Source organism: Sphaeramia orbicularis, chromosome 19 (assembly GCF_902148855.1).
Source record: "Sphaeramia orbicularis chromosome 19, fSphaOr1.1, whole genome shotgun sequence".
NCBI lineage: Eukaryota > Metazoa > Chordata > Actinopteri > Kurtiformes > Apogonidae > Sphaeramia > Sphaeramia orbicularis.
The window spans coordinates 39,842,497-39,852,973 of record NC_043975.1 but is presented as its reverse complement, the minus strand read 5'-3'; positions in this window follow the sequence as shown (position 1 = coordinate 39,852,973).

The following is a 10,477-nucleotide window of genomic DNA, read 5'->3' as shown; positions in this document are numbered from 1 at the left end:
GAAAAAGATTGTCTGCAGTCTTTTTTTAAAGCACACAAATGACATAGGTGAAGCAGCCTTGCATGGGTCATATATAGTACATGTTTGCCCAAGGTGTACTTCATGCAGTTTTGGGCAGTAGCAACGCTAGTAACTTACTACAATTTTAAGTAGCTTGGCGGTAACGTAACTATTTCCTGAATCAAGTAACGTTTTAGTAGCTTAACTCTTTTATTGATCAGGTAGTGTGGTAACGACCACAGATGCTATTTTTAAATGGCTTAACAGTGGAGAAGTAGTTTGTAGACAAGAAAATGTAATTACATAATTCACGTTCGAAACTGGGCACATGCACTCTGCACAGGACTCACTACAAACCAGGTGTTCTGCTAGGAGTGGGCATGTCTTACTGGAACGTCATCGTGCACATTATTGGAAGGGCTGTGCCCGTGCTTGTGGACTGCATAGCAAAATCTGGGCAGTGACGAAGCTTTTCCTCACTTCCTGTTCTCCGACATCCTCCCACGTCGTTGCTGGCGGTACCAGTAAACGGACAGCAAATTGGGTATGGAGCGGATCAGGTGCATCATGGGGGGCTGAGTTTTCATGGCGGCGCTGAAGATGAGACCCGCACCGCACACCTGGTATCACCCTGGAGCACCTGTCAGATGACGGTGTTCCCTTCAATGTAGAGGGAACAGAACATCCGATGGTTGATGGCTGAGGTGTGTGGACGTTGATCATCACAAAGGCTCTTTTCAGAGCCGCCAAACCCACAGGAAAGAGCATTACAGGTGGTTCCCCTCTTACAAATGACTTAGAATTCAATTAAGAGTTTTGAATCGGTGTCACCATTTTTGTGCGACGAGGTTGCCAACTTTGCAAAGGTTTTTTGAAAATTTACCATTACAAAAATTGCTTCAGCTCAGACAAAGAAACACCGATTTGGCTCAAATTTCAATCAGACATCTATCTCCCAGGCCTACACCCATTTATTAAAAGAAATTGAAATTTTGCACTATAGCACCCCCTACAAATGTACATTTACAAAAATGACATCAGTTCGGACATACGAACACCGATTTGGCTCAAATTTGACTAAGACGTCGATCTCCCAGGCCTACACCCATTTATCAGAAAAATTTGAAATTTGGTGCTATGGTGCCCCCTACAATTTTACCTTTATGAAAAATTACTTCACATAAGACATACGAACACCAATTTGGCTCAAATTTGAAACAGTTGTCAATCTCCCAGGCCTACATCCATTTATCAAAAGAAATTGTCATTTCGCTCAATCGCGCCCCCTACAAATTTACCTTCACAATAATTGCATTAATTCGGACATACTAACACCGATTTGGCTCAAGCTTCACTCAGTGGTACATCTCGCAGGCCTACACCCATTTAATGGAAGAAATTTAATTTTAGCTGCATAGCGCCCCCTACAGATTTACTTATACAAAAATTTCCTTAGTTCGGACATACAAAGATTTGCCTAAAATTTGAATCAGTTGTTGATCTCCCAGGCCTACACCCATTCATTAGAAGACATTGAAATTTGGTGCTAGAGCGCCACCTGCTGAACGATTGACATACTTCTACTGGATGTGCCTGTAGTGAGGGCCTTTAGATGCCACTTGCGGCTTTAATTAGGCCCGAGCCGAGTAAAGCCGGCGCAGGGCCTATTGACTCTGCAGTGGGCACATGGGGACGAAATCGCCAGTGACACGGTCGCCTTTCCCCACTGTCGCCACTCTCACACATATTCACATTCACGGCACTGAGACCTTTCCTACGATGTACATGACATGTGCACAAACCGCATATTTACACCTGCTCAGAATGAATGGGAGTCGATGGGACACGCCCACTCCGGCTCAGTCACGTGAGTGAAAGTGCACAACACGTGACATCTGACCCCACAGACATGTGGGGGACCTCGAGAGCTTTCAAATAAGGCCAAATATGTGGTTGCCACGGAAACGGCTATATTGTTCTTGCTCAGATTATTATTATTTTTAGGCCTGAGCTGAGTAAAGCCGGCGCAGGGCCTATTGAGTCTGCAGTGGGCGCATGGGGAAAAAATCGCCAGTGACGCCGTCGCCTTTCGCCATTGTCGCCACTCTCACACATATTCACATTAACGGCACTGAGACCTTTCCAAAGATGTACATGTCATGTACACTAATTGCATATTTACACCTGCTCTGAATGAATGGGAGTCAATGGGACACGCCCACTCGGGGTCAGTCACGCGGGTGTAAGTGCACGACACGTGACATCTGACCCCACAGACATGTGGGGGAGGTCAAGAGCTTTCAGAGAACGCGAAATATGTGGTTGCCATAGAAACAGCTGTATTGTTCTTGCTCAGATTCTTTTTTTTTTTTTTTTTTTTTAGGCCCAAGCCGACTAAAGCCGGCGCAGGGCCTATTGAGTCTGCAGTGGGCGCATGGGGACAAAATCGCCAGTGACGCGGTCGCCTTTTGCCACTGTCGCCACTCTCACACATATTCACATTCACGGCACTGAAACAAACGTGGGGGAGCTCGAGAGCTTTCAAATAAGGCCAATATGTGGTTGCCATAGAAACGGCTATATTGTTCTTGTGCTCAGATTCTTATTTTTCTCCTGCTCTTTGAGCTAAATTTTGACCCTCTGAACATTTACAGAAACTCACCAAATTTTGCCTAAAATTCAGAAGTGCGAGAAACTGAATTTACATATAGGTTTCGTAGAGGTCGGTAAAGAAATGTTGCAGCAGCACCACCTTGAAAAGTGGAAATGCATTGCGGCAATGGGAGCTCGTCCAACATAAAGTTTGTCGTAAAGCCACGAAAATCGGTACACAGATTCATCATGAGGAGACAAACAAAAAATATTATTATGGCCATGCCCCTAAACCAACCCTTAGTTGGCCATATTGGATTGAAATTTCCAAAATGCTGAGTCAGCGTTTTCGCTGACGTTGTATTTTAACTATCTCCTACTAAGCCGTTTGGCCGAATGAGCTCAAAATCGGTGTACAGTATCTAGAGAAGTGGGAAATCAAAATTTATTCGAATTTTTTGAATTGGTGTCACCATTTTTGTGCAACGAGGTCACAAACTTTGCGAAGTTTTTTCGAAAATTTGCCATCACAAAAATTGCTTCAGCTCAGCCATACAAACACCCATTTGGCTGAAATTTGACTCAGACGTCTATCTCCCAGGCCTACACCCATTTATTGAAAGACATTGAAATTTTGCACTATAGCACCCCCTAAAAATGTACATTTACAAAAATGAAATCAGTTCAGACAAACGAACACCGATTTGGCTCAAATTTGACTCAGACATCTGTCTCCCAGGCCTACACCTATTTGTCAAAAGAAACTGAAATTTTGCACTACAGCGCCCCCTACAAAAAATTTTAATATTTTTTTATTAAAATTGCTTCAGTTCGGACATACGAACACCGATTTGGATCAAATTTGACTCAGACATCTATCTCCCAGGCCTACACCCATTTATCAGAAAAATTCGAAATTCGGTGCCATAGAGCCCCCTACAATTTTACCTTTACGAAAATTACTTCACATTAGACATGCGAACACCAATTTGGCTCAAATTTGAATCAGTTGTCAATCTCCCAGGCCTACACCCATTTATCAAAAGAAAATTCCACTTCGCTCAGTAGCGCCCCCTACAAATTTACCTTCACGAAAATTGCATTGATTCGGACATACGAAGACCGATTTGGCTCAAATTTGACTCAATGGTACATCTCGCAGGCCTACACACATTCAACAGAAGATATTCAATTTTAGCTGCATAGCGTCCCCTACAGATTTACTTATACAAAACTTTCTGTAGTTTGGACATACGAAAAAAGATCTGCCTCAAATTTGAATCAGTTGTCAATCTCCCAGGCCTACACCCATTAATTAGAGGACATTGAAACTTGGTGCTAGAGCGCCACCTGCTGAACGATGGACATACTTCTACTGGACATGCCCGTGGCGAGGGCCTTTAGATGCCACTTGCGGCTTTAATTTTTTTTTTAATTTAATGTTTATTTTTCTTTCTCCTGCGCTTTGAGCTAAAATTTGACCCCCTAAACATTTACGAAAACTCACCAAATTTTGCCTAAAATTCAGAAATGTGCAATATTGAATTTACATATAGGTTTCGTAGATGCTGGTTAAGAAATGTTGTGACAGCGCCCCCTTGAAAAGTGGAAATACATTACGTCAATGGGAGCACATCCAACATAAAGTTTGTTGTAGAGCCATGAAAATTGGTACACGGATTCATCATGTGGAGACAAACAAAAAATATTATTATGGCCACGCCCCTAAACCAACCCTTAGTCGGCCATATTGGATTGAAATTTAAAAAATGCTGAGTCAACGTTTTTGCTGACGTCGTATTTTAACTATCTCCTCCTAAGGCATTTGGCCAAATGAGCTCAAAATCGGTGTACAGTATCTAGAGAAGTGGGACATTAAAAGTTAGCTGACTTTTTTGGATCGGTGTCACCGTTTTTATGTAACGATGTCGCAAACTTTGCAAAGTTTCTTCGGTAATTTACCATTACAAAAATTGCTTCAGCTAAGACATACGAACACCAATTTGGCTCAAATTCGAAGGAGTCATCTATCTCCCAGGCCTACACCCATTTATTAAAAGAAATTGAAATTTTGCACTATAGCGCCCCCTACAAATGTACATTTACAAAAATGACATCAGTTCGGACATACGAACACCGATTTGGCTCAAATTTGAGTCAGACATCTGTCTCCCAGGCCTACACCTATTTGTCAAAAGAAACTGAAATTTCGCACTACAGCGCCCCCTACAAGTTTTTAAAACTTATTTTATTTAAATTGGTTCAGTTCGGACATACGAACACTGATTTGGCTCAAATTTGACTTAGACGTCTATCGCCCAGACCTACACCCATTTATCAGAAAAATTTTACATTTGGTGCTGTAGCGCCCCCTACAACTTTACCTTTACGATAATTGCTTCAGTTTGGACAAACGAAAACCAATTTGGCTCAAATTTGAATCAGTTGTCAATCTCCCAGGCCTACACCCATTTATGAAAAGAAAATGACATTTCGCTCAATAGCGCCCCCTACAAATGCACCTTCACAAAATTTACATTAATTCGGACATACGAACACCGATTTGCCTCAAATTTGACTCAGTGGTACATCTCACAGGCCTACACCCATTCAATGGTAGAAATTTAATTTTAGCTGAATAGCACCCCCTACAGTTTTACTTATACAAAACTTTCTTTAGTTCGGATATATAAAAAAAGATTTGCCTCAAATTTGAATCAGTTATCAATCTCCCAGGCCTACATCAATTCATCAGAAGGCATTGTAATTTGGTGCAAGAGCACCACCTGCTGAACGATGGACATACTTCTACTGGACGTGCCCGTGGCGAGGGCCGGTAGATGCCGCTTGCGGCTTTAATATTTTTTTCTTTTGTCTTATTTTTCCTTCTCCTGCGCTTTGAGCTCAATTTTGACCCCCTGAACATTTACGAAAACTCACCAAATTTTGCCCAACATTCAGAAGTGCGAGAAATTGAATTTACATATAGGTTTCGCAGATGTCGGTAAAGAAATGTTGCGGCAGCGCCCCCTTGAAAAGTGGAAATGCATTGCGCCACTGGGAGCGCGTCCAACGTAAAGTTTGTAATAGAGCCACGAAAATCGGTACATGGATTCATCATGAGGAGACAAACAAAAAATATTATTGTGGCCACACCCCAAAACCAACCATTAGTCGGCTATATTGGATTGAAATTTCCAAAATTCTGAGTCAGCGTTTTCGCTGACGTTGTATTTTAACTATCTCCTACTAAACCGTTCGGCCAAATGAGCTCAAAATCGGTGTACACTATCTAGAGAAGTGGGACATCAAAAGTTATCCGAATTTTTTGAATTCGTGTCACCGTTTTTGTGCGATGAGGTTACAAACTTTGAGAAGTTTTTTCGAAAATTTACCATCACAAAAATTGCTTCAGCTCAGACATACAAACACCGATTTGGCTGAAATTTGACTCAGACGTCTATCTCCCAGGCCTACACTCATTTATTGAAAGAAATTGACATTTCGCACCATACCGCCCCCTACAAACGTACATTTACAAAAATGACATCAGTTCGGACATACAAACACCGATTGGGCTCAAATTTGACTCAGACATCTGTCTCCCAGGCCTACACCTATTTGTCAAAAGAAACTGAAATTTTGCACTTCAGCGCCCCCTACAAAAATTTTTAATATATATATTTTTTTAATTAAAATTGCTTCAGTTCGGACATATGAAAACCGATTTGGCTCAAATTTGACTCAGACATCTGTCTCCCAGGCCTACACCCATTTATCAAAAAAATTTTAAATTCGGTGCCATAGCACCCCCTACAATTTTACCTTTACGAAAATTACTTCACGTTAGACATACAAACACCAATTTTTCTCAGATTTGATTCAGTTTTCAGTCTTGAAGGCCTACACCCATTTATCAAAAGAAAATGACATTTCACAAAATAGCGCCCCCTACAAATTTACCTTCACGAAAATTGCATTAATTCAAACATACAAACACTGATTTGGCTCAAATTTGACTCAGTGGTAAATCTCGAAGGTCTACACCCATTCAAAGGAAGAAATTCAATTTTAGCTTCATAGCGCCCTCTACAGATTTACTTATACTAACATTTCTTTAGTTTGGACATAAAACCAAAGATCCGCCTCAAATTTGTATCAGTTGTCAATCTCCCAGGCCTACACCCATTCATCAGAAGACATTGAAATTTAGTGCTAGAGCGCCACCTGCTGAACGATGGACATACTTCTACTTAACGTGCCCGTGGCGAGGGCCTTTACATTCCGCTTGCGGCTTTAATTTTTCTTTCTCCTGCTCTTTGAGCTCAATTTTGACCCTCTGAACATTTACGAAAACTCACCAAATTTTGCCTAAAATTCAGAACTGCGAGAAATTGAATTTACAAATAGGTTTCATAGATGTCGGCAAAGAAATGTTGCAGCAGCACCCCCTTGAAAAGTGGAAATGCATTGCGCCAATGGGAGCGCGTCCAACGTAAAGTTTTTCGTAGAGCCACGAAAATCGGTACACAGATTCATCATGAGGAGACAAACAAAAAATATTATTATGGCCACGCCCCAAAAAACAACCCTTTGTTGGCCATATTGGATTGAAATTTCCACAATGCTGAGTCAGCGTTTTTGCTGACGTTGTATTTTAACTATCACCGACTAAGCCGTTTGGCCAAATGAGCTCAAAATCGGTGTACAGTATCTAGAGAAGTGGGGCATCAAAAGTTAGCCAAATTTTTTGAATCGGTGTCACCGTTTTGGTGCGACGAGGTTGCAAACTTTGCGAAGTTTTTTCGAAAATTTACCATCACAAAAATTGCTTCAGTTTAGATATACAAACACCGATTTGGCTGAAATTTGACTCAGACGTCTATCTCCCAGGCCTACACCCATTTATTAAAAGAAATTGAAATTTCGCACTATAGCGGCCCCTACAAATGTACATTTACAAAAATGAAATCAGTTCGGACATACGAACACCGATTTGGCTGAAATTGGACTCAGACATCTGTCTCCCAGGCCTACAACTACTTGTCAAAAGAAACTGAAATTTTGCACTACAGCACCCCCTACAAAAATTTTTAATATTTTTTTATAAAAATTGCGTCAGTTCGGACATACGAACACCGATTTGGCTCAAATTTGACTCAGACGTCTATCTCCCAGGCCTACACCCATTTATCAGAAAAAAATTGAAATTCGGTGCCATAGCGCCCCCTACAATTTTACCTTTACGAAAATTACTTCACGTTAGACATGTGAACACCAATTTGGCTCAAATTTGAATCAGTTGTCAATCTCACAGGCCTACACCCATTTATCAAAAGAAATTGCCACTTCGCTCAGTAGCGCCCCCTACAAATTTACCTTCATGAAAATTGCATTAATTCGGACATACGAACACCGATTTGGCTCAAATTTGACTCAGTGGTACATCTCACAGGCCTACACCCATTCAATGGAACAAATTGAATTTTGGCTACATAGCGCCCCCTATAGATTTACTTATACAAAAATGTCTTTAGTTCATACATACAAACACCGATTTACCTCAAATTTGAGTCAATCTCCCAGGCCTACACCCATTCATCAGAAGACATTAAAATTTTGTGCTAGAGCACCACCTGCCTAACAATGGACATGCTAGTACTGGACGTACCTGTGGCGACGGCCTTTAGATGCCGCTTGCCGCTTTAATTATAGTTACTCTGGCATATTGATAACCCAATGGAATTGACTTAACATGTATTTGGTAATTCAAACATGTAGTTTCGTATGTTAATCGCCATGTAAGTTGGTGCAACTTGAAGTAGTTTCACATGTAGTGAGCTTCTTCTGTGGTGTTTGTGTAACTTAGCTTGCTACATTTGACTGGCTGGTAGCTTCTGTGTGGTGAAGCTTCTTTCATGGCAGAGTAACTGGTAGCTTAGCTCACTAAATTTTCCAAGTAGCTTGCCTAACACTGACTTCAAGTATATTCAATCTAAATTTACAATCTTCATCTGAATCAATTAATTTACAATGAAAATAACTGCTGCACATTTTGAATACATTTATTCAACCTTTGTTAGGGCTGCAAAATTAAAATTATGATTATATGCAATATCAGCCTGTGTAACTGTATAACTACAAATGCCTCCAGTTTCAAGGTCCAGATTCAGTAAGATTTAGTCATATAATTGCAGAAATTAAAAAAAAAAAGGCTGGTATTTAGTGTTAGTAGAGAGAGGTATTGTGTAAAGCATGCTAAGTTCTTTTATTTTTGTTTGTTAGGTTAAGTTTGTAACTTTGAATTAACATTTCTTAATTCACGTGTTCTTTTATAACCAAGCAACTAGACACAAATCGAAACAATACCTTCAATAATCACTCATGACATTTTCACAAAATTGTGCAGCCGTAGCTATTATTTAATCTCAGAATATTCAGTGGTAAAAAAGAGCAATAAATAAGTACAAAAATAATTATGACATTAAGTAAAATGTAAAGCAAGTGCATCAGCTAAAACAAGAACAGACGCAAGTTTTTAAAGATGGGAATTAAACCCAGTCAGAACCCAATTTAAGATTTTCTATGTTCTCCCATGAATAATTATTTGAATTTCCTTCAAACTTTCTATGGACAAGTATTTATATTCATTTATATAGGAAAAAAAAAAAAAACGGTTGTTGCAATGCTGTGCCTGCAAAAATGCATGTGATTTGTCATAATTGTCAGTGGTTGCAACAATGGCTTTACAAAACGGTGTTCCATGTGTATGTTTTACTGCTCTCAGTGACCTTTGCCTCCCCGGCTGTGGGGGTGACTGTAGCCGAATACGATCAGATATGGAAGGTGTCCTCTTTTAATCCCCTATACCTCACCTCTCATAGTGTAGATATCAACTGTCATTCAGAAAGGTGTCAATTGTACTCGGTGTGTGCACCGGCACACCCACATATATGACCACATCCTCATTAAAATAAAGCATAATAAAGTGAGAACTACATGGGAGTAACTTTTAAGAAAATGTGTATTATTAATTAAATGAAGCTCATCTAGATTTTAAGTAAAAGTCGAGTGTTTATGTTTAAATGGTCCAACTACAACTATACAACTATAATTATGTTTTCATAATAGGACAGCCGTATGACAGTATCTACACAGAAAGTGGGCCGCTTTTCACCAAGTCAGCCATCTTTCACTACCCTGTATCTACAGCAGCACAGAAAAAAATAAAATTTTCTGCGTGTAGCACCCTCCCTTCAGGTGTACCATGATCTTTTATTGAGGCGGGGTGTATAACACGCCTATTGTCACTGTGATAAAACACGCCCAATATAGCAAAACAAACTACATTTTACCGAGGGGCGTGTTCAACAGCCAACGCAGCCACTGTAGGAGGCGTTAAAAAGAGGGTAAAGTGGGTCAACGATTATTAACTGAACGTTATGTATTCCTCTATCCAAAGTCATCATATAGGCCTTTCTATATCGATAAGTTAGCCTATAATAATATCGTGATATACTCTTTACCTACACTTTCTGTCAAAAATACTGTTATTAATGTAAAGAAACTTTTAAAAACTCATTATTTCACAGTATCTCAGACCTTATCGTCAGCAGATGCAAGTGATGTCAGTCATTTAAGTTCTTGCATTTTGTCCTTTATTGGCTTCATTTTTATTGCATAACCGTGTCCTCTATTAAAGACACCTTTTTTAACTTTAGGTAATACTGATGCGTGTCTGGATTGGCTGTTACCGCTTTGATTGATCGCTCAGTTGATAGGCGGGTGTTTATCTTGCAGCTCATTGGCTATAATCAAGTCGAATGGGCGGGCTACGTTAAGTAACTTATGCACAGTTCACAGTGCCCATCCCATCCCATTTTTC